We start from the raw sequence: 26506 nt of genomic DNA, 5'->3' as shown, positions 1-26506 counted from the left end.
TCCTAATGATTCAGATGTAATACTCAAGTATTTAACTGTGTTAATAGAATCTGGATGTTGCATTTCCATTGTCCCTGAAAAGAGGGCTTTGTGGCAAGGCTTAACTTATCTTGGGGCACCTGGCTGACTCAGCAGCAGGTGACTCTTGATCTCAGGGTTGTGAGTTTGAGCCCCATATTGGTTGTAGAGATTAATTAAAAATAAAATCTTAAAAATAAAAAAACGTATAAAGAGGTTTGGAAATGAAGATCAGAGCCCAGGTCCAGATAAGCCTCTTTTAGTTAGTCACATTCCAGACAAGTGCAAATACACATTTTTAAATTCTCAAGTGCAGAAGAGAAGGGTAACTACAGGGTTATGCAGTGCGAATTTTGATCCCTGTTTTGCTGTGGGAACTCTCTATGCTGCTATTCCAGCCTGAGTCACCAAAGGACCCCCTGACTGATTAGCAGGCACTAAAATTGTTACAGGTCCTGAACTCCTTAAAATCCCAAAGCTCCTTAATAGTGAGCTTCAAACTTTTGTTTAAGCTGTGAAAACTTGCATTCAAATAAAGTCTTAATCTGTAGCCTGATATACACACAAAACAGACAAGCACGGTGAGGACAGGGTAGGTATCTGCCCTGAAACCCAGCACACTTTCATCCATCTCCAGCTCCCTTGTTCCCTGCAGGCCAGAGGAGAGGTTTGAAGACACTGGCCCAAGGGAACCCCCCAAAGCAATCATTATTCATGAGAAAACAGCCTTCATGGTTTGCCTCGATTCGTGGTTATCAGACCAGCTCTCACCAGAATCCCCTGGCCGAATTGGTAGGACACCCCAAGAACTTCTAATTCCGTGGCTCTGGGTTTGGACCTGGCGGTTTCAGATTTCTAACCAGCTCCCAGGTGATGCCGGTGGTCTGGGGACCACATTTTGAGAACCTCAGATCTGGTTATACGGGATGGAACATCTATTTCACACCTAGTGGGCCATTGTCAGATTAAGATTGGAAAATGCTAGGTTAAGTAGAATTAAACAGGTTTCTTTGAAAGTTTGTAGTTGGTGATACAGTACATTTTATATCCCTAAGAGAAAGATCTAGGTTTTACCCCAGAACACCCTCACTCTTTTTTCTTTTAAAAATAGAGTAAACATCGAAGATAATATAGTGTGTATGCCAAAGGTGGAATTTAGGAAAAGTGGAACACAATCAGGGCTAAAATATACTTGAGGTTTACTTTTGTTGCCCCAGAATTTGCCTTCTATGTCTTAGACCACTGTCCTAGGTACAACTTTTACTTTAAGAAACCAACTAATCCCTTCTAATGGAAGTGTTGGGAGTGAGCATTCCTCTAAGGCATATTCCCTTCAGATGGACCTGAGGTTGTTTCCTAGAGTTATGTTAGGAGTTTGTATTACTACATCTCCATTTCCTTTTCCTCTGCTCCCCTCTCCCAACCAGGCCTCTTGATGAGTGAGAAAGGGCACTGGACTGGGAGTTAGGAGACCTACCTGAGCTCTGCCTCTAACTAGCCGCAAACTCAGCTCTGGCCTCAGATTTCTAATCTGTTAACTGAAGAGGTTTAACCAGATGCATGTAGAGCTCGCAATCCTCATACTCAATAGCTTGCAGGTGATATTGGCCAAGTGAATAACAGAATGCGCAGAATGGATTGAATGTAAGGACCCTGCTGTAGGGGAGGCAATGGACTCACCACTTTCTCAGATTTTATCCTGAAGTGGCTATAGAGACTGACAGTTCCTTAACAAAGTCACACATGTGGCAGTGGTAGGATCTCAATCTGTCTCTGAGTCTAAAGAATGCTTTCCACTCTACTCACTGCGATAATACTCTTACTGTCTAGCTTCTCCTTGAATTAAACACCTCCTCTGTGTCCTTTGTAACTGGTAGATTTTGGCCAAAATCTCAGCTAACAAGTTACTTAACCTGCATGATCCTTAGTCTCTTTCACTTTAGAAAGAAGATAATAGGGGTGCCTGGGTGGCTCACTTGGTTGAGCGTCCGACTTCGGCTCAGGTCATGATCTCACAGTTTGTGGGTTTGAGCCCTGCGTTGGGCTTTGTGCTGACAGCTAGCTCAGAGCCTGGAGCCTGCTTTGGATTCTGTGTCTCCCTCTCTCTCTGACCCTCCCCTGCTCACGCTACCTCTCTCTCTCTCTCTCTGAAATAAATAAAACATTAAAATTTTTTTAAATAGAAAGAAGATAATAATATCCTCTTTGCACCTTTATTGTGAGGATTATATCAAGTGCTGAGCACAAAGTATGGCTCAATACTTAATAATTATGTTAATTTATTCTGGAGTTATAATCCTTGTGAATAAACTTTTGTATTCTGCCTTTTTCTCTTGTACAGTTTATTATAAGCATTTCTTATGTTACCCAGGATCTCCAGTTTTGTATTTAGAGGCTGCATCTGTTTTCACTAAGTGGATAAGTAGTATTTGCTCATCTATTCTGCTGCGATTGATATTTAGGTCCTATTGCTTATTTTATTACAGTGGAATGAATAGAGATCTTAAGAACCAGATGTAGCTGCATTAAAACTTTTTAAAGTTTGTTTATTTTAGGAGAGAGAAAGGGACAGAGGGAGAGAGAGAGCACAAGTGGGGAAGGAGCAGAGAGAAGGAGAGACAGGATCCCAAGCAGGCTCTGCACCGTCAGCCAAGAGTCCATTGTGGGGCTCAAACTCATGAACCATGAGATCATGACCTGCGCTGAAATCAAGAGTCAGACACTTAACTGAGTGAGCCACCCAGGCACTCCCAAATTTATTTTTTAAAAAGTTTATTTATTTATTTTGAGAGAGAGAAGGAGAGAGAATTCCAAGCAGTCTCCGTGCTGTCAGAGCAGAGCTAAAGCAGGGTAAGGTGAAATGAAGAGTCGGACACTTACCTGAATGAACCACCCAGGGGACCCTGACGTAAAATTTATAATTCTACTGCTATTTGGTTTTGGATTAGCTGCTTGAATTTTCTGGCAATAATACAACTTACTTTGCAGCGTTGTTGTGAAGATTAAGTAAGGCAAGCAGGAGCTATAAAACTCCTAACACTTTGCCAGGTACATCACGCACTCTCAAGAAATGCTAGTTCTTTATCCCCTTCACCAGATGGGCAAGGCTCAAGGTGGCTTTTCAGCAGGCCTAATGATGGCATTTGCCCCCATCTATTCATGGATCCATGCAAACCCAAATGAGATTCTCGTCAGGCAAGTCTTCTCCTTGAACCTGCTGGTAGGATAGCAGGGACACACAATTCTGTATGTAAAGATGCAATACCTTAAATTTAAACATAATCTTTACTTCTTAAATTGTTTCTTATTTTCTTTTCTATGAGTGAGTTATTTTCAAACATTATTCTGAATAGCCAGCTATATTTAGACGATTTTAAAAATGTGCTTTCATGAGGCTTTTACTAGTGGGCACAAATGTAGACTACCAATGAGATTGTAGAGAATTATTTTTATTTCTGGTTCAGAAGAGAGGTCAGAGGACCCTGATAGAGTTTCAGCTTGAGGACACTCTGCATTACATTTACACAGGTGAGGGTTTATTACGTCTCAACAGAATGGGTCTGATTTGGGCAATTTTAGAAAGTTCCTCAGTGGGACCAGAATCATCACTCTGTGGTGTAAGTGAATTTGTGACTGCCCTGATTTTTTAAAAATTAAAATCAGATATGCAGATGCAGCATGATCTTCAGGTGACATCTTTTTTCCTTCATTTAGAAGGAAATAAAACAACATAGAGCTGGTTTCTCAGTTGTAAATTGCAGGGAAGATGTCTGTAATTAACTTAGAAAGTACTGTTTGTGTTTAACTTCACCATATTTTTTCAGGATGAACAAATTGCACATTAGTGCAGGCAAGAAGTAAGGCTTTTAACAAGTGTATATTTTTGTTTTTTTTTCCAGTCCCAGTTTCTAAGATGAACCTGTGAACTTTTAATTTATACATTGGTTTGGAGTAATTAGCTGCTGAATTGTCTAGCTTTTGAGACATAATTATTTAGAAACTAGGTGGGCCATGGAGAGCATCCTGATTTTCTGAAATCTTCAGAAGAAAAATGATACCCTTCAGTGAAAATCATACAATGATGCTCAAAAGGAAAGTATAGCATAGGTCATGTAGACTTTGTTATATACCTGAAATATTTATAATTTTTTCCCCAAAATTTTGTATGACTCTTTTTCCCCTAAATCACTTTGCCTGGTAGGTTTTGAGCACTTTTTTGTTTTTATCTTTACAAAGTTTGGAGAGTGAGAAGAATTCAAATCCTCTCCAACTCCCAGGTAATTAAAGCTTTTAAAAATATCTTGTATATTGTTGTCCATATCACGTAAGTCACCTACAGAAGATTAACTAATGAGTTTTGGACACTTGAAGTGAGCTATTGTCCAGGCCAAGTGTGAATTGCAAGCCACTAAAATCTCTTGGCAGGATAATAATGGAATAACCTGTAAGCTGATACATTGCAAATACATACATACATACATACATACATACAAATACAACTGATTTTCCTCTTGGCAAGGCGCTGGATGCCAAAGCTAACCTTGGCTCACTTTTCTCTGACACTGCTCTTCAGATACCAGGATTCTGACTGTCATTGTAGACCTGTTATGTAGCTTTTTAAAAAATACCTTGTATATGTACATGAATAAAAATTCGCAATGTGCCAANCTTTTTAACAGTTTCTTAGATGTCCTTCCAGAGATAAGGTGTGCATATCACGGGCACACAGACATACATTCTACTCCTTTTAAACATGTGGTCATATAACAGATAGACTGATCTGCAACTGCCAGTTTTTTTCCTCTTTTTTTTCATATTTTTAAAAATATATTGTCAAGTCAGATTCCATATAACATCCAGTGCTCATCCCAACAAGTGCCCTCCTCCATGCCCATCCCCCATTTCCCCCTCTTCCCCACCCCCCATCCACCCTCAGTTTGTTCTCAATATTTAAGAGTCTTTTGTGGTTTGTCTCCCTCCCTCTCCTTAACTATTTTTTCCCCCTTCCCTTCCCTTCCCCTTTGGTCCTCTGTTAAGTTTCTCCTGTTCCACATATGAGTGAAAAAATATGGTATCTGTCTTTCTCTGCCTGACTTATTTCACTTAGCATAATACCCTCGAGCTCCATCCATGTTGCTACACATGGCCAGATTTCATTCTTTCTCATTGCCATGTAGTATTCCATTGTATAGATAAACCACATCTTCTTGATCCATTCGTCAGTTGATGGACATTTAGGCTCTTTGCATGATTTGGCTGTTGTTGAGAGTGCTGCTATGAACATTGGGGTACATGTGCCCCTATGCATCAGCACTCCTGTATCCCTTGGGCAAATTTCTAGCAGTGCTATTGCTGGCTCATAGGGGAATTCTGTTGTTAATTTTTTGAGGAACCTCTGCACTACTTTCCAGAGGGGCTGCACCAGTTTACATTCCCACCAACAGTGTAAGAGGGTGCCCATTTCTCCACATCCTCGCCAGCATCTATAGTCTCCTGATTTGTTCATTTTAGCCACTCTGACCAGCATGAGGTGGTATCTCAGTGTGGCTTTGATTTCTATTTCCCTGATGTGCAACTGCTGTTTTTAAAACTTGACCTATTTTGAGGATTATGCAATCATTATAGAGAACTGCCCCATTCTTTTTATTTTTATTTATTTTTAATCAATTAATTTGTTTTGAAAGAGAGAGAGAGAGAGAGTGCGTTGGGGAGGGGCAGGAGAGAGGATAAGAGAGAATCCCAAGCAGGCTCCGTGCTGTCAGCACAGAGCTCAGCGCAGGGCTTGATCCCACAAACTATGAGATCATGACCTGAGCCGAAATCAAGAATTGGATGCTTAACTGCCCAAGCTGCCCAAGCACCCCTTTAAAGGCTGTTTAGTATGAATTTAATTGTGTGATGGACTTTATTTTTTACCACACCCCCACTGGTGGATGCTTATATGCTTTTGCCTTTTGCAAATACAAACGGTGCTGCGTTCAATGACTCTGTACGTTCATTGCTTTGTGTACACATCAGTATATCTGTGGGGTAGATATTTCTGGAAATAAAATTGCTGGTCAAATGATATATGCATTTTTTATTTTGACAAATGCTGCTAAACTGCAGTACACCTTGTATAAGTAATATGTTCACTGGCAGAGTATGAGAGGGACATGTGCTTTTTAAATCCTAGACCTGGCCTTTGTCACTGAAGCTTATATTTTTCTGAACCTGGTCACACTCCAGAGCTTCTGGGCTCACTTATGTTACATTAGTGACTTTCTGTCTGTGATCTGTGCTCATTTTCCAATACTCTGAGACACTGTATTCTTTTCCAATTATTTGAGGACACTGCTTACACCCTTAATGGGAAATAGACATACTTCTCTGTTTCCTCAGAGAGGAGAGAATTAGGGGAGGTGTTGATGCTTGAGCACCCCTGAGTTTTGGTAATGTGGAGGCATTGGAGAGGTTGCTTTCTTTTTCTTGATTTGAAAATCATGATAGGAGGGGATCAGCCCAATCTTCAAAACAAACTGAAGTTTCACCTTTAAAACTAAAGTGTTGGTGGAGTCTTAAAGTTATCACTTCACCACTGAGCCACTTTCTCTGCTAACCAGACATCACATGCTCACTCCAGGGTCTGGCTCCCTGCCACCTCGGGGAGGGCATTGTGGGGGACTATATCCCTGTCCCTCTGCTCCTTCTTCCTTCCTCTTCCTCACCTGCATTTCCTCTCCTCCTTCCTATCCAAACACCTTTCTGTGACTCCAGTTGGGACTTTATCACTTCTCCCTAAGCCATTATCATTACACAGCAGGTCCAGGCACAAACCAGGACGAGCTGTCTTTGAGTTTTAGATCTATAGATCTCCCTCCTGAGCTGGCTATTTTATAATCTGTGATATAGGTTGTATGCCAACTTTCTAAAACATAAAGAGCCCTTTTTGTTCAGTTATTTAAAGCACCTAGTTCACAGAACTATATTTTAATATTTATATTTTAAGTGTTTTTATTATTTATTTCTTTGTGAGAGAGAGAGACAGAGTGAGAGTGGGGGAAGGCAGAGAGAGAAGGAGACACAGAATCAGAGGTAGGATCCAGGCTCTGAGCTGTCAGCACACAGCCTGATTCAGAGCTCGAACTCACAAACCATGAGATCTTGACCTGAACCAAAGTCGGATGCTTCACTGACTGAGCCACGCAGGCACCCCAGTATTTATATTTTTAAGTATAAATATAAATATTTTTAGAATTGTGGTTANTTGTGGTTCCATACACAATTTTATTAAATTTAATTCAACAAACCAACCCTAAATTCTTGAATTTGGTCAAGTAAGTATAGCTTTCTTCTTCTTCTTTTTAAAACTTTTTTAATCTTTATTTTTGAGAGAGAGCGAGAGAGAGAGAGAGCGCGCAAGCAGGGGAGGGGCAGAGAGAGAAAGAGACACAGAATCTGAAGTAAGCCCCAGGGTCTGAGCTGTCAGCACAGAGCCCGACACGGGGCTTGAACTCACAAACCATGAGATCATGACCTGAGCCGAAGTTGGACACTCAACTGACTGAGCCATCCAGGCACCGTTTTTCTTCTCCTCCTCCCCTCCTCCTCCTCCCCCTCCTCCTCCTCCTTCTTCTTCTTTTTAGTTCTGATTCCAAGCAGTAAAAAATATATAAATAAATAATTTTAACTTAAGTATATTCTGTAAAGCTATGATGGCTTTTCTGTGGGTTATTTCCCCAATACATTATTCATTAATCCTGAATATAGACTTAAAAAAATTTTTTTTTAATTTAATGTTTTTTATTCATTTCTGAGAGAGAGAAACAGCGTGAGCAGGGGAGGGTCAGAGAGAGAGGGAGACACAGAATCTGAAACAGGCTCCAGGCTCTGAGCTGGCAGTCAGCACAGAGCCCGATGTGGAGCTCGAACCCAAGAGCCGTGAGATCATGACCTGAGCCGAAGTTGGACGCTTAACCAACTGAGCCACCCAGGCGCCCCCTGAATATAGACTTAAATGCTGTTGTACTGTATACTTGTTTTCCTTAGAATGATCTGTCCAGGTGAACAAAATGGAAAGCTATGAAGGACTCTGGTGTTATTGCTGTTTGGTACCATTGCTTCCGACATCCATTTTTAGGGACTAAGGAATTGCTTTTGCCACATGCATGATACCTCAAACAGTGTTTTTCAAAGAATGGCCCACAGACTAAGTGCTAGAAAATCCCTCAAATTTTGGTGACTGTCTAGCTTGTAAGGCAGATGCACTGCTCTAAAAGTCATTGCCTTGGCTTGCTTTCATAGTATGACAAGTGTTCTATCCCCGTGTAAAACTTCAGGAAATGAGACACAATGACAAAATTCCTCGCCTGCGGCTGTTGTGCCACCAAGATTAAATCTTTCCCTTCTCATTTCTGACATCAGACTACAAGGCCTTGTCTGCTTTTCGTGTGAAGATATTTTAATTAGAATCTGAAAGAGTGAGTGGAATAAGAAAATTAGTCATGAAAGGAGTATTGCCTTTTTTTTTTTTAGCCTTCAAAGAAAAGTGCAATAACATTTCCTCCGATATTATTTTGACTTTAGTGCCATTTTCTAAAAGTAAAGTACTCTGGAAGGTATTTAGGAGAATTTTAACATAATGGATTTGCACTCAGAAATGTTTTTAAATGCTGGTGGAGAGTATGTAAATAATACAGTTTGGGGACATTAGCAGGAGTCACAGTGTCAGCCTCAGGGAGAGGTTTGGGTTTCTGTCCGGGCCAGAGTACAACCACGGAGCCAGAGTGAACATTGACAACACTGCCTTATTCTGAGTGGCAACTTTTGTTTCGGCAGAAAGTGTGAGCAGAGTCAATGGGGACTAGGGGGTCAGGCGTACAGGTTTAAGTTACGGGTGAAGCAAGAAGAACTGAGAGAGGTATAATATGGTAGAGAGAAAGAGACCCAAAGATAGAGGACTGAAAAGGATGGGGACAGGCGGGAGGCTTCCAGGCTGACTGGGCTTTGAGGCTCCTGATGGCAGGCTCTGTGTGTGCACCGCTTCCATTTACAAAGGCCAGGGATCCAGTGCACATTTGGAGCCTAGAATAAAAAATTTTATTAGCCTTGGTTATTCAATTGAAGAGCACGTGATGAAAGTTTTTGCTTTATCTTCTGTTATCTCTTCCAGCTACTCCTCCTTTACACTGGAAAAAATAAACATAATGACAAGTTTGTCATTCACAGTAGGTTGTGAGTCCTTTATATGTCAAAAACATGTAATATGAATCTTTTTGCCTTGATGAAAAATGTGGGGACAATTATCTTTTTATAATTACGGTGTTATGTGTGTGCTGCAATTTCCCCATAAAAGTTGTGACCTAAAATGATCTGAAAGGATAACTATTCTGGAAGTGTTGTTAAAATACACTTAGAAATCATTTTTAAAAAGGGGAACACTTCCCCAAATCTTTTTTGGCCCCAAACTGAAATCTCTGCAGTCTTTTTCCAGTACGCTTTCATTCTATTATCTTTGAGATAGGACTGTCTTGCATCGTTTTGAGGTCTGGGAGGAACACTTATATATTAGGAACCACTTATCTGTCATACTGTCCGTTATTGCTAATGTATTCAGTAAGAAGGCTGAGTGCTTACTGCAAGGTTCTATGTCTGTCATTGGGATTATAAAAGAGGTGCCCTCTGTTCTTATCCACCAAACTGTTTAAATACCTGCTGTGCCAGGAATTTGGGACAGGTACCCTCTTTTAAGGAACTGATAGACTCTGTAAAATGAAGATAATATCTTTTAAAGATATTATGAGGATTAAATGCAATAAGGTTTCTTTTCTTTTTATTTCTGAGAGAGAGAGAGAGAGACAGCGTGGGCAGAGGAGGGTCAGAGAGAGAGGGAGATACAGAATCTGAAGCAGGCTCCAGGCTCTGAGCTAGCTGTCAGCACAGAGCCCAATGCGGGGCTCGAACCCATGAACTGTGAGATCATGACCTGAGTCAAAGTCAGTTGCTTAATCGACTAAGCCACCCAGGTACTCTGCAATAATGTTTATAAAGCACCTGAAACAGGTACTCTGAATGAGTATTTCCCCCCAAAGGCAGAGGTTGCTTTTAAGAAGTTTTTGCAGGTCATTGGGAAGATAAGATGAGTCTTGCTTAATATTGAATGTTAATTTACTGATCAGGGGCTACTAGTTGGCTCTGTCGGTTAAGCCTCTGACTTTTGATTTCGGCTCAGGTCATGATCTCACTAGTTTATGGGATTGAGCCTCTCTGTCTGCCCCTCCACGGCTCACACGTGTGCTCTCTCTCTCTCTCTCTCTCTCAAAATCACTAAATTAACATTAAAAAATAATCCAAGAAACAAATACATTAAAATATTTTCTTCTATTGGGGTGCCTGAGTGGCTTAGTTCGGTAAGCATCTGACTCTGGTCATGATCTGACAGTTTGTGGGATCGAGCCCTGTGTCGGGCTCTGCACTGACAGTGTGGAGCCTGCTTAATATTCTCAATTCTCTCCCTCCCTCTCTCTTTCAAAATAAATAAATATAAAAAGTATATTATAAAAAATATTTTAAAAATATATTTCTTCTTCTGGAATATCAATAGGAAACACCAAATTGATAGATTGCCAAAACATTGAAGAGTAAAAGTATTAGAAAACAATCACATGTAAAAGAATTGTAGAAGAGCTTTTAAAAAATACTTTACTTGTCTGCAGATTCTTTCTTCTTGAATGTTGGCTTTTAGTCACTCTTGACATTTTACCTGGAGAAAGGGAGACCATCATGTCAGTGACCGATCTTGGTCATTCATTATTTCCATGAACTCTCAAGACGTTCAGTCTGAACATCAAAAAGAATTAATATTACAGTAACTCAAGTCTAAGAAGACAAAGCTGATGCTTCCTCTGGAAATACTCACATCCTTCCACTTACTCCCTGAAGTCTGATAAATCTTGCAACTCCATTTTTTTTTCTTTGTCAGTGGTAGTGTATTAGACATGAATTTGAATCTGATCAAACATCCTTATGTAAAAAGTGGGCCTTTTTGTGTGTGTCTTCCGAATAGGAGTGATTCCAAAATAGGAAAATCAGTTGCAAAGAAAACCAACAGATTTATGAAACAATTTCTTTTTTCTGTATTCAGGGGAAATGCCTCCAGTTTCATAGTTCTTTCTTTACCTCAAAGTAATAACTGACATTTGTAACAATTTCCTTGCTTGACTAATACTATTGCCTGAAGCTTTTTGTGGATATTGTACTCTATTTTACTTTCCTAACGCTATTCAATAGAACTTTTTCTACGATGGAAATGTTCTCTATCTGTACAGAGTAGGATGGTAACCACTGTACACATGTGGCTTTTGAGCATTTGCAAAGCGGCCGGTAAGCTTGCACAACTGAGAAAAATGAATTTTTAATTGTATTTAATTTTAATTAATTTAAATGTAAACTTTAACAGCCACCTGTGTGTAGTGACTACCATATTGAACAGCACAATGCACGACCATAAATATTAATTCACAAGAGTTAAAACAGGTTTCAGCATAGACAATATCGAGAAGGTTAGTAGTTGGAGATTCTGGTTTTACAAAAATTTTTATCTCAGTGTTCCACTGGGTGTGGAATTTATAAAACATAATTTTTATAATATAAATTAGATTATAAAGTGTTATTTCTTCTTTCAGTCTCAACTTTATGTTGTCTTTCCTATTTTTCCATATTTGTTTTCAATTTGGTAACCTCAACCAAAGCATTTTTCAGATATTATAAAACTTAGGCCAACAGCTTTTTCATTTTTAGCTGTATGTTTTTATGAGACAGACAAACAGACAGACAAGGAAAGAGAGAGAATGAGTATGTTTAACTATAAGCTAGTCTCAGATGTTTATTACTTTGGCTGACTTCACTTTAAGACCATAGTGGGAGGTCCAAGATGATTTCAGTTAATTTCTTAGGATGCATGTCATATGGCGTTTTGTTTGTTATGGCATTTCTTTTTCTTTCATGGCTTCTCATAATCTCATACCATGTGTTTACAAACTACAGCTGACCTTTTTAAAAATTTTTAATTAAAACCATATTTTTAAATCAACAGTTATTTTTTTATTTTTTTATTTTAGAAAGAGAGAGAGTGTGTGAATGGGGGAGAGAGGCAGAGGGAGACAGAGAAAATCTCAACCAGGCTTCACGCTCAGTGTGGAGCCCAACGTGGCGCTGGATCTCACAACCATGGGATCATGACCTGAGCCCAAAATCAAGAGTCAGATGCTCAGGGGCACCTGGGTGGCTCAGTCGGTTAAGCGTCCAGGTTAAGCGCCCAACTTCGGCTCAGGTCATGATCTCACAGCTTTTGGGTTTGAGCCCCGCGTTGGGCTCTGTGCTAATCAGCTAGCTCAGAGCCTGGAGCCTGCTTCGGGTTCTGTGTTTCCCTCTCTCTCTGACCCTCCCCTGCTCACGCTGTCTATCCCTCTCAGAAATAAATAAAAAAACATTAAAAAAAAAGTCAGATGCTCAACCGACTGAGCCACCCAGGCACCCCCAAAATATTTTAAATTGAAGTGTAATTAACATACCATGGTGTCGCCCCCCAAAATATTTTAAATTGCAGTGTAATTAACATACAGTGGTGGCGACCCCCAAAATATTTTAAATTGAAGTGTAATTAACATACAGTGTTATATTAGTTTCAGGTGTACAATATAGCGATTCAACAATTCTGTCCATTACTCAGTGTTCATCACGATAAGTGTACTCTTAATCCTCTTCACCTATTTCACCCATTCCAATCCCCACTACTCTCTGGCAACCACCAGTATGTTCTCTGTATTTAAGTCTGTTTTTGTCTGTTTGTCTTTTTTTCCTTAGTTTGTTCATTTGTTTTATTTCTTAAATTCCACTTATGAGTGAAATCATATGGTATTTGTCTTTCTCTATTTCACTTAACATTATACCCTCTAAGTCCATCCATGTTGTTGCAAATGGCAAGATTTCATTCTTTTTTATGGTCAAGTAATAGCCATATGCGTGTGGTGTGTGCATATATATATAATGGAATACTGTTCAGCCATGGGAAAGAAGGAATCCTGCCATTTGTGACAATATCATCTTCTTTATCCATTCATCTATCAATGGATACTTGGGTTGCTTCCATAATTTAGCTAGTGTAAGTAATGCAGGAAACATAGGGGCACAAATATCTTTTCAAATTAGTGTTTTTGTTTTCTTTTTGTAAATACCCAGTAATGGAATTACTGGATCATATGGTATTTTTCTTTATTTATTTATTTATGATTTTATTTTTATGTAATCTCTCCACCCAACGTGGGGCTTGAACTCACAACCTCAAGATCAAGAGTCACATGCTTTTACAATTGAGCCACCCAGATGCCCCTGATATTTTTATTTTTAATTTTTTGAGGAACCTCCATACTGTTTTCCACAGTGGCTTCCCCAATTTGCATTCCCACTAACAGTGCACAAGGGTTCCTTTTTCTCCACATCCTCGCCAGCATTTATGATTTCTTGTCTTTTTGAGTCTAGTCATTCTGACAGGTGTAGGTCATATGTCATTGTGGTTTTGATTTGCATTTCCCTGATTAGTGATGTTGAGCATCATTTCCCGTATCTGTTGGTATCTGTATGTCTTCTTTGGAAAAAAGTCTGCTTGGGTCCTCTGCCTATTTTTAAATTGGATTGTTTGTATTACTGACCTTTTTTTTAAAAATAAGGATTGAATTAAAAAATTCTTTTTAATGTTTATTTATTTTTGAGAGAGAGAGAGAGACAGAGCACAGCAGGGAAGGAGCAGAGAGAGAGGGAGCCACAGAATCTGAAGCAGGCTCCAGGCTTAGAGCTGTCAGCACCAGAGCCCAACGCGGGGCTCCAACTCACAAACTGCAAGATCATGGCCTAAGCCGAAGTCAGTCACTTAACTGACTGATCCACCCAGGTGCCCCAAGGATTTGAATTTTTTTTAAAAAATATTTTTATTTATTTCTAGGAGAGAGAGAGAGACAGCGTGAGCAGGGGAGGGTCAGAGAGAGGGAGACACAGACTCTGAAATAGGCTCCAGGCTCTGAGCTGGCAGTCAGCGCAGAGCCCGACGCGGGGCTCGAACCCACGAACCGCGAGATCATGACCTAAGCGAAAGTCGGACGCTTAACCGACTAAGCCATCCAGGCGCCCCGCAAGGATTTGAATTTTTAAAAGGAGCTGGGATGCATTTATCCATAGCAGTGTGTCTTTGCCTTCCCCAAAACACCATTTTAAATTGTAGAACATTGGGGAGCCTGGCTAGCTCAGTTTGAAGAGTGTGTGGCTCTTGATCATCAGGGTTGTGAGTTCAAGCCCCACATTGGGTATAGAGATTACTTGAATAAATAAACTTAAAAAAATTGTAGAACAAAAAAAATTGTAGAACATGTTTGTGACTCTAAAGAAAGTTGCCTGTTGAATAACTGAAGACTACATTTGCCAATTTGCTACCATATATATATATAGTTTCAATTAAGTGGAATATTTCCAACCAGGGGCTTTTGGTTGATCAAAAGCAAATGACAAAATCATTCATACACTCATCATTTATTTATGATCCTCTGTTATATCTCAGGTACTGTTCTTGATATTGGGAATACAACAGTGGACAAAACAGACAAAATTCTCCATCCTCATGGAGCTTATATTCTAGCAGAATCCTTTTTGTTTCTGCTTCCATAGATAATTTTTCTAAAATGTATATTTCCCTTCATCTTGCAAGTACATAAACTATCACAATCTAGTGTGTTTGTTTGGTTGGTTTTGATTACTATGATTTCTGAGTTGTCTTAAAAGCCCTCATTCCTTAGTACTATTGGTGTAGAACCAAAGTTCTACTCTGAATCACTTAGGAAGCCTTTTAGCAAATACTGATGCTGCCCAAACCTGCCCCATTCTGATTCAGTTTGTCATGGGGCATGAGTATCAATAGATTTTAATCACCCCAGGTGATTATGACGTGCTGCCAGAGTTGAGTACGACCAGCATAGAAAGGCTTGAAGGATTCCGAGCCAGCAAGCATATATACCAGAAAATATTTTTAAATCTAATGACATCAGCTTGTTTTGTTTTGATTTATGATTGCAAATTGAGATTTACAAGAAACAAAGGAAAAATGGGATTGATGCTTCTTTTTACTTAAAATCTAACATTTTATTTACCTACTCATTTATTCAGTACCTATTCTAGGTGTTGGGGATCAGAAAATGACAAAGAATGAGCCCTATCCTCTACAAATTTATAATCTAGTAGGGGAATTCACAAACTTTTCCTGTAAAGTAAATATTTTTGGTTTTATGAGCCATATAGTCTCTGTAGTAACTATTCAATTCTGCTGTTGTAGTGAGAAAGTAGCCATAGACAATACCTAGATAAATGGGTGTGACTGCATTCCAATAAACTTGATTTACAAAAACAGGCAATGGTCTGGATTCAGCTGCAGGCCTTAGTTGTCAACCTCTGGTCTGGTAGAAGAAAGAGAAAATAAAGAAATAATTACTGTAGAGTGGAGTACGTGATCACAGTGAGCACAGGTAACACAGATAAGGGACATCAATACCGGAGAGACTTAGGGAAGGTTCTGAAGGAGGTGCTTTTCAAGTGGATTATGAAGCATGGGTTGGAGTTTGGAGAAAGGAAAAGGAAAGGATGCTCTAAGCAGAGGGACAAACGTGCAAAGCATGGGCATATAAGACAACAGGGCTTCTTTTGGAAACTAAAAGAAATCCATTTGGGCTAGAACACGGGTTGCCTACTTGAGCAGGAGGGTGGGGCTAGAAAGAGAGGCTGGGCTGAATTCTGATGGGCCTTGGTTAGGAAGTGAGAAGCATGAATGTGGAGCTAACAGTCTTGGGGGGAGCAAATAAAGGAGTTTAAGCAGGGAAGAATAATTCATTGTCTGTCTGTTGGAAAGGAGGAGATACAGTAATTGTACTGCTGCAGTAAACCAGATGGAAAACGGTGAGTGGCATGACCAGGATGGGAGGCACATGAGCTCTGTTGAGACTACAGAATCTCTCGTGTTGGTGACTGCTTGCACATGAGGATAAATGAGAAAGAAACATCTCAGACAACTTCTAATTTCTGGCTTGGCTGACCAGATGGTGTAATTTATGTAGACAGGAGAAATAAACCTGGGGAGGGGTAGAAGATGATGAGTTCAGGGTAAATATATGACACCAAAGTGTAGGTCCCCGGTAGAAAACAGATTGCTACTAAAGTTGACATGGAGATTTGGGAGTCGGTGTGCACAGTGATGGATAAAGCCACACACTTAGATTAGGTCACCCACAGAGAGCCTGTAAGGCGACAAAACAGACAAAACAGTGGTGGAGAAAACCTTGGGTAATATGCAGATGGGGAACCAGAATTCTGAAGGAGCAGTCAATCGAGGTGGGAGGAAATTGGAAGACAGGGCTGTTACCCAGGCTGAAGGGAGGAGTTTCAAGAAGGCTGCAGTGTCTCTGGGGTTCTGTGGTATGGATACCTTTGCAGAGAAGAAAAGCAAGGCCATAGAGGTGGAGAATTAGACTATGCTCCCCAGAAACCTGGCTGAAGTATGGACAGCTCAGACATTGCTGGTGGGGCGATAAACTGGTAGATGTTTCTCAAGGGATGTTTGGAAAACTGTACTGAGAGATACCGCCATTTAACAAGTAATTCCACTCTTAGAAAATCATGCCAGGCAACATAATCAGATGCTATGAAGTCAGTAACAATGGAAAAAAGTTCCAAAATGACATTTTGGATCCTCTAATTTGGTTAATTCCAAGAGACATGCCCTATAAGTGCTTATGTGATACGAATGACATAGTAATTGTTTTACCCTTTAACCATGGCCTCAGACCAAATTTGTTTTGTTTGCATTAGCTTTTTATATGTTAGATTTTTTAAATTAAGAGATATTTAAAATACTGACCATTACTGAGTTATACAAGGAACACACATGCGCCCATTACCCAGAATGAAAAGATGTTAACATTTTACCATATCTACCTATTATTTTTTAATATGATGTTACAAATCCATGTTAAATCTCCTTTATACCCTTCCCCAATCCTATTCCCCTCTCTCCCTCCCCACATTACAGTTGATATTTATGCTTCCTGGCTTTGTTTTTATGACTTGCCTATGTATAAATCCATATATAATTTATAGAATTGTTTTGCATATTTTTAAACTTTAGATAACTGCTATCCTACTATTCATATTATTCTTCAGTTTGAAGTTTTTGCTCGAGGCGCCTGGGTGGCTCAGTCAGTTAAGCGTCCGACTTCGGCTCAGGTCATGATCTCACGGTTTGTGGGTTCAAGCCCTGCGTCGGGCTCTGTGCTGACAGCTCAGAGCCTGGGGACTGGAGCCTGCTTTGGATTTTGTGTCTCCCTCTCTCTCTGTGTCTCCCTCTTTCTCTGCCCCTCCCCTGCTCATGGTCTGTCTTTCTCTGTCTCAATAATAAGTAAAAAAACAAAAAAATTTAAAAACTTTTCTGAAGTTTCTACTCACCACTGTTTTTGAGATTTACTTATGATCATTTATTATACCTATATTTCTTTCAAAAAACTTCATTCTATAGTATCTTGTTACCTGACAAAACCTCAATTTATATATTCATTCTCTGTTGGCAGGCACCCGGGCTACTTCCTGTACAGCTCTGTTCTTCGAATTCCTTGCTTATTAAATGGAGCTACTAATAGTATCAATCTCATAGTGGGGTTGAGGATTACATTAATTAACATATGTAAAGCACTAGCTCAAGCTTTGACACATAATAAGCATCCAATGCACATTAGCTATTCTTGCCAGTATGACCAGTAATATTATAATTAAGCTCTTTCCAAATCTTTGCTGTCATATTCTGATATGACCTGCTCACATGTTGCGAAATATTGTGCTTCTCTCCTTATATCTACGAATACGTTTCTTTAGCACATATAACTAAACATTGAATTTCTGGTTGAAATGTGTGTTTAGCGCTACCATTTTAAATGCTGTGCACGTCCTTTCTAAAGAGGTGGTACTGGTTCATCTTCCACCTACAACACATCAAAGGTTCTGCTTCCTTGTCAATACTTGGTGTTGTCAGACTATCATTTTTGCTAATCCTCTCAGTGTTGAAATGGTATCCATTGAAATGAAATTGGTATCCGATGAAATGAATGGTATCCAATGAAATCCATATGAAACTGTTTTATTTTTAAAATATTTATGTACGTATTTATTTATTTATTTATTTATTAAAGAGCACAAGTGGGGGAGAGGCAGAGGTTGAGAGAGAGAGAGAGAGAGAGAGAGAGAGAGAAAGAGAGAGAATTCCAAGTAGGCTCCACACTCAGTGCAGAGCCCAAGACCAGGCTTGATCCCATGGCCCTGGGATCAGGGCCTAGGTGGCTCAGTTGGTTAAGCGTCCGACTTCGGCTCAGGTCATGATGTCATGATTCATGAGTTTGAGCCCCATGTCGGGCTTTGTGCCAATGGCTCAGAGCCTGGAGATTCTGTGTCTTCAGATTCTATATTTGCCTGTCTCTCCACCCTCCCCCACTTGTACTCTGTCTCTCTCTCAAAAATAAAAATAAAAAAAAAATAATTTGCATTTTCCTTGTGTGTGGTGAGGTTGAACATCTTTTCACATCTGTTTTGACCACTCAGGTTTTCTTTTATGTTAATTTTCTGCCCATTTTTCAATGGGGTTGTTAGCTTTTTCTTATTGCATTGTAGGAATTGATTTTATATTTAAATACTAATCTTTTGTCTGTCATAACTCAAATTACATTAATGACTTATTTGGTTTTTTAAAATTTGAAAATATGACTTATCAAAGCACTTCATGCACATGGTAAACAAAACAAAATAAAATGGTATAGAAGAGCTTGTGACAAAATTCGTCTTCTGCCCCACCTTCCTCCCCATGCCCATGCTCACACCCTAGGGACAGTTTCTACAATTTGTGCTTTTTGTCCTCCTGATCATTTTTTTCCATAAGTGCTTATACCTGGTATCCTGATATATCAACATGAACAACATCTCTGTGTTCCATGCTATGAAAGGTAAGGCCACCCCACCGTACACAGCCCTAAATATTACTATTTATCATCCTGGCTAGCTGCCCTCATCTCTTTTATATGTTGCTGGAACTTGTTGAAATCCCTTATCTTTGATAAGCTCTTCTCTTTTTATCTTAACTATGGGTTTGTTTCCTTATTTCCCTATCTGTTTTGTTCTTCACTTTAATTATTTCACTTGGGAGCAATGATGAAAGTCAGATGTATTTGTTTCAACCAACAGTTATCTCCAGAAATTACCAACAGTAGCCTAGAGCCTTTTTTTAATCTCTTATTTATGATTTTTTGCACTTTGAATATTTATGGCACTGAAATTAGAGTCTTGTAAATTACATTTTTTTGTGTGACTCCAATTGAACAGTAAGGGGCAAAGTGAACTTTCAGATTTTTTTGAGTTCTTTCATAAACAACTCCTTCTGGCCTACCTACAAAGGTGTCTGCTGAGAATTGTGAATAGAAGCATCTACCTCTTACTTAAAGTAATGATTGCTTTTTCCCAGCCTTCATTCCAACTGAGTTTGGGATTTAGTATCATTGTGGGGAAGAATAATGTTTTTCTCTGCCTCTGAGCCTCTGTGAATGTAAGCCCATCTTTTCCATTAGCTCTTCCTGATGTTAGGCTGTGAATTTCCCTGAATGATAAATAACTTCATTGAATTTCCACTTCCTACTCAATTTCTTCATAAGTTAAAGGAAGAAGAATAGCCAAGAGACAAAAAGGCTTTTATATACGGAAAGTAATAGCTGTACATTGTGAAAACATGCAGTTTTGAGCTAGAGTCATTGGTCTTCAGTCATATTTTAATTTTGCTGCCTGCTGACTGGTGTTCTCTACAGAACTAAATATTATCTGACTTGGCCAGTTCCTCTATTACAAACTGGAATCTGTTCCTTTCTTGCCTCATGGTAACATCTTCTGAAGACGAGGTATGCATACATGAATATCAATAAATATGAAAAACCTTTGTAGAAATGGTGAAAGTAAAAAACTGATTTAGAGGACATTTATTTATTTAGAGGACTCTTAGAGGTAAAAATGTTCACCAAAATTTTGTGAAATTAACCAAAATGTTCACTGTGGTTATTTGCTGGGTAGAGTAACTGCATGTAGTTTGTATTTTCTTCCTTTTGCCTGTCTACATTTTCCATAATGAATGAATGTATTTTCTGAAATAATATATAAAATTTTGGTTGGGTTTTGGATTGAAGGCAGGTGCCTTCTGTGAGATGTTGCTGCTACTGAAATAGTTCTTCACTATACGATCTTGGGTTTTGGACAGCGACTGCTTAGTATCTCTTCCTCTGAGAAATGTTCCTGGCCTAGAGCAGAGAAACTGTCATGCTGCTCTGTCACTAAGGCTCTTGTTGTTTTTATGGTACCCATTGGTCATTCATCCTTACTGAGCATCCTTATGTGAGAAAATACCAGGAGAGGTATATGTGGGGGAATATCAAATAAATTGGGAATTCCCTTCAAAAGAGTGATCATTTTTGACTTCTGAGAATTTTATGAATCCGTCCATCAAAACAAATGTCCTGGAGCTCTGCCATGTACAGGGCAATGTGCTAGGTGCCGCACAGATCTTAAGGGAGATTGATGCGTGGCCAACACGGGCGTCCAGGAGCTTGTGGTCACAGTGGGAAGGTTGGACTCAAGTGTGTGAAAATAATAAAAAGAGAGGGAGAGAAATGCAAGTTTGGCACAGTTGTCCAGAAGTTGTCACCCAGCTGTATATAGGCCCTGAGTGAATGGTGCAGGTGCTAACTGCTGTCAGAAGGGAGAGCTCACCTGTGGGCCCGAGTGGGCTACAGGATTGCATGGGTTGGATGGACTTGTGCTGAAAGTGGAAGCTACAAGACTTCCTAATGTCTGTATTCAGCAGTCCTAAAATATTCTTTCTGGCACATGTCATCGGTCAAAGTAAGTCACAAAGCCAACGCAGATTTAAGGGCAGGAAAATAGTCTCTGCCTGTTGAAGGGAGGGATAGCCAAGGCATATCGCAGAGGGGCATGGTCACAGGAGAGTATAATTCACTGAGAGCCATTTTAAACAACCTAGCACAATGGCTCACAGTAAAACTCTGTGATCCAAGTTCTGTAGGCTTAGCTCTTGATATGTAAAGGAGAGCTTTGGGAATTTTTTTTCCTCTCATGTAACTTAGTTTTCTCATCATGTTGATAACAAAATGTAATTTACTATTCCATCCATATTTAACATAGAAGATAATAACGTAGAGGTGTATATAGTTTTTCGAGTTCAGTATAATGACATCGATAATCAAGCTGCTCATATTAGTTCTGTCCTCACCTGCCAAAATTTAGGTATTGCTGACATCCAAGGTGGTCAATGATAGAATGGAAAGGGCAAGAGTGCTGGAATTAGACCGATTCCAGATTTAGGTTCATGGCTCTGCTGCATATTAGTGCTGTGACTTTTTCAGCCTTCATGTGCTTGCCTGTGAAATGGGGATGATAGCACTGTGTCTGCAGGTTTGTCAGCTGTTATTGCTAGTTCTGTATCTTTTTGCTGAAAGAATTTCGCTTTCATTTAGTTTTTAGAAACTCGTACCTCTATTTAAAGATTACAATCTGACTTTATTTAGTAGAGGGCAATGTATTTTGTTTTTGATCTTTTAGATGAGCCTCTCAGCAGCCCACAGTTTTCAAATAAAAGTGTATCATTACACATTCTCCTCAGAGGTGGCATTTCTAGAACACAAATTCTTTAAGCCACTTTTTGTGAACTGGAGCTTCACAAGTCTGGACAGAGTTGGGTTTCTCACCAGGGTGTCCATATCCATAGGTGGGCCACAGGCAGGGAGGAAAGGCGGCTTCTGCAGACAGATTTCTCCACTTAGTGAGGTAGTCAGCTCAGTTCAATAAGTACTTGTTTTCCCCTGAGCAATTTGTGCTTAATTACTAAAGACTTAATCATGAAACTGGGGCATTGTGAAGGGTCTACAATCAATAATTATAAAATAATCATTAATGGTTACTATTTATTGAGTACTTAATATATGCCAGGAACTATGTTAACTGCTTTACATGCATTATGTCATTTATTCTCAGAACACTGCTCTGAGATAGGTGCTATTATTATTATCAGTTTTTTTTAAACATTTATTTATTTTTGAGAGAGAGAGAGACAGAGTGAGTGGGGTAGGGGCAGAGAGAGGGACACAGAATCTGGAGCAGGCTCGAGGCTCTGAGCTGTCAGCACAGAGCCTGATGAAGGGCTCAAACTCATGAGCTGTGAGATCATGACCTGAGCCGAAGTCGGACACCCAACCGACTGAGCCACCCAGGTGCCCCTGAAGTGGGTCTTCTTAGACTACTGTCTACTGGTTGGCTGAAGTGGGGCCCAAATTAGAGGGTTAATGGCTACTGTGGTTTGTTCTTTTCACAATGAAGGGAAAAGTGGCAGGGGACAAGCCCAACTGTATAAACATGTATATGCTGACATCCCAGGGGACAAAAGCAAGTTCAATGTCCAGCCTAAAGTTAAGGGAAAAGGAAAAACATACCTAGCATGAGTGTCATTAGCCCTGAGGTCAAAGCTAGGGTATGGATGTATAGTACTACAGGGGAGTGAAAAATTAAGACTAGTAATTTAATCTGCCATCCCTACTTTTATGTGTATGTTTATTTATTCATCTACCCATCCATCTACTCTAAAAATAAAAAGATATAAATATATGTACTTAGGCATATACATGATATACATATGTACACACACATACCACAAGATAAAACATGTAGCTATGTACACAAATATTTCTGAAACATGAAAATGGAATGGCATATGGAAGCAGGGTGATCAGCTAGAGAAACTAGGGTAATATAGCAGAAAAGCCCAATTAAGAGTAAATATAAAAGCCTTTCAAGGACAGGAGCAATAGAAATTTGATAATAAATTGGACACCGGGAACCAGGGAGGGGGAAATTAAGGGTAAGATGGAGTGAAGGAGAAGATACTAAAATTATCTATCATTCTGTGAGCCTAGGGAAGGTGGGATTCCATAGTAGCACTGATCAGGAGCAGGAGTGGTGAAGGGTGGCTGGAAGACAGCGACTGGTCAGCTTCTACAAACATCAAATTGGCCATGTCCTCAAAATGATTGGACTTTGGTGGTATGTTGAGAGCTTTGATGTTAGCTTTGATTATGACCATGGACAAGTTTCTAATGTCTCTTACAGCTCTTAAATTCTGTCATCCTTTGACCTTTGTTGAGACTTCTAGTTGGAGCAATATGGATAACATGTTTCCCTAAGCACTGCAGATAGAAAAGAACAAGACTTATGTGTCAGGGGTCAAATGATGTCCTCCAGATAAGCGCTCTTGCCCAGCATCGTGTTGTTGTTCTTGTTGATCCTTTTTAATTATTTTTATTTTTGTCTTTTAAATTTGAGAACATATAGGCTGGATATACTTCTCTAGTCCAGCCCCAGACTCGACCAACCCCTCTCGTCTTAGACCCATCCACTTCTACATTTACATAATGTCCTAGTCCTGGAAGACATGTGGGATTTTGAGTCCTGATGTAAGTCTTAGGGCCAATGGCTGATCAGAAGATGGAAAATACTCAAAGAAAATCAGGAAAAACCAGAGTTAGGCAAGCAGTGAGTCATGAAAGTTGAGATGAAATAGTCTTTGAAAGAAGTGCTGAAGTTTGCTGATTGGTTCAGAACCAAGCTTGTTAAAATCTTTTGTTGTTCTTTTACAACTGGACTAGATTTTAAACTCTGCCAAGGGGAGAAACAATGTCTTTTCTATGTTCTGAAACTTTACCTTGTAGTGAGATTATAGGACTGCGCTCTACAGGTGCTCCATCAATTTCAAAAGAAAGACAGGGAGAGAGAGGTCTGGGAACAGGAAGGAAAAGAGAACCAAAAGATTCAAAGTTGCCCCACTCTTCCAAATAATTTTTTTCTTGAGGACAGAGAGAGGGAGGGAGAGAGTGTGCACAAGTGAGTGAGGAGCAGAGAGAGAGAAAGAGAGAGAGAATCCCAGGAGGAGCAGAGAGAGAGAGAGAGTCCCAGGAGGGGCAGAGAGAGAGAGAAGTAGGACTCACCTGAAGCGGGGCTAGTGTTTTTACCTGAAGCGGGGCTTGTGCTCACCTGATGTGGGACTGGACTCATGAACTGTGAGATCAGGACCTGAGCTGAAGTCCCGTCCTTAACGGCTGAGCCACCCAGGCACCCCATTCTTCCAAATAATTAAATAGAGTTCTTGTCTAGAATCATCCAGATCTTTTTGCACACCTACCACTTTTCTTCTAGAAGCAATGAGGAAGTTGGAAATACGTTTCCTGTGTGTGGATATGTTCAAGAAATGCTCTTTCCACCCTCCACCCCCACCCCACTGACCATGTTCTCCAGCTCATATGTCTCTCCTAACATGTTTTCTTCTGTCCAACCCTCCTGTAGAAATGACTTGTTGATGGTCTGTCGCCAATTGAATATGGAAGGGTCCGTGGCTGAGATCATGAACCAGTTGGGCGCAGATGAACATGGGAAGATTTCCTTCCAGGATTTCACAAGGTGCCGCATGCAGCTCGTTCGAGAAATTAGGAAGGAGGAAGTAGGTCTTTCTGAGAAGTCAGACAACTCCTGTAAAAAGAAGAAGCTGAGGGATAGAATTGCGTCCTGGCCCACGAGCAGCGACAACAGTTTGGGTAGGTACAACCAGTAGGTGATAGTTTGGTAGTGCTCTGCTTGGGGACCTCTGTGAACGAGAGTGGCCTGCCCAGCCTGCTGCTGGCTCATCCCCAGGCTGTCTTCTGGCCACACTTTCCCTGGGTGAATGTTCCCTATTTCCCCCATCTCTGTCTTACAGCTTCACAGTTCCAAGCTTATTGCTTTCTTTATTTTAGTTCCTCCATTTTCCAAGAGTAATAATGCATAACTATTTAGCTGTTGGAGAGGAAGGGGGCACATTGGATGGGAAACGTGGTGACTGCATCAGCAGGGCTCAGAAGCTATTTGGGGACTCCTTCAAAGCTTAGTGCAGCTCTGTGCAGTGAGGTTTTTAAAAATCCGTCTCTCGTTTGCTTAATCTTTAACATTTTTTCTACAGAGTTTGCCTGTTCATAAGTATTCTTGTTTCCTACTAATGCAAGATAAGCAATTAGAAAGAAAGGTCCTACAAATGTTGATAATTATTGAAGCTGGGTGATGGGAACATGGAGTTTATTGTACATTTTTTTGAGCACTCAAATGTATATGTATTTTTAGTATATCTATAATTTTTCACAATGAAAGGGGAATTTAAAGGGAAAAACAAGAGGCATCTGAAAGGGTAGCCTGAACAAAGGGCCAGAAGAAAGTATCTGAATTTTCTACTATATTTAAGGGATTTTTTTTCCTTGAAAATGTCTCCTGAATCTCTCTCTATCTGTTTCTTTCTCTCCTAGGTATATCTAGTGGCAGGAAACAAAGCTCCATGTTAATTGTCCATCATTTGTTAAATATATACTAATTAGCATAGATAATTATGTAGTGTCCCACAACACACACACACACATACACACACACACTCAAACACACATCCTGAATAGTGCTCTTGGCAGTGAAATCATTTGGAGCATTATTATTGAGTAATTGAAATAATAAACATGTCCTCATATCCCCTATGCCTTACTATCTTAATGGATTCCATTGTAGCTTCAAATCAGATGTCTGGTAATGCATGTGCTGTCAGCATAATAGGTAGAAATATTTAATTTTTGAAGTAACACTTTTCTGAGTATTCAAGTAATATATGTTCATTATAGAAAAATAAGAGGAAAAAGGCAAGCAGAAGAAAATAAAAATCATCCTTAATATTTCACATCCGGAAATAAGAACTACTGCTTAGCTTTCTCTCTCTCTTTCTCATGTGTGTATATGTGCTTTGTTTTTTTACTAATTTTTTCACATGCTTTCTATGTAGTTTTGTAACCTGAAATTCTTCTTTTGCATTTTCCTCATGCTTTTTAAAATTTTTATTTATTTATTTTAAGAGGGAGAGAGTGAAAGAGGGCATATGTGTTTGTGAACATGCATGTGGTGGGGAGGGGCAGAGAGAGAGAATCCCAAGTAGGCTCTGTGCTAATAGCACAGAGCCTGACATGGGGCTCAGTCCTATGAACTGTGAGATCACAACATGAGCTGAAATCGAGTCAGACACTTAACCAACTGAACCACCCAGGTGCCCCTCCTTTTGTTTTTAAATAGCATTTGAAAGCATGATTTGTAACACTTGCATGACCTAAAATGCACACACAGTGATATTTATTAAATGAAAGAATGGGTGGAATTCTTTTTTTTTTAATATTTTATTTATTTTTGAAAGAGAGATAGAGACTGCATGAGCAGGGGAGGGTCAGAGAAAGAGGGAGACACAGAATCTGAAGCAGTCTCCAGGCTCTGAACTAGC

This window comes from Crocuta crocuta, unplaced genomic scaffold, assembly GCF_008692635.1.
Source record: "Crocuta crocuta isolate KB4526 unplaced genomic scaffold, BGI_CrCroc_1.0 scaffold131, whole genome shotgun sequence".
Lineage (NCBI taxonomy): Eukaryota > Metazoa > Chordata > Mammalia > Carnivora > Hyaenidae > Crocuta > Crocuta crocuta.
Note: the sequence above shows the minus strand (reverse complement) of the source record.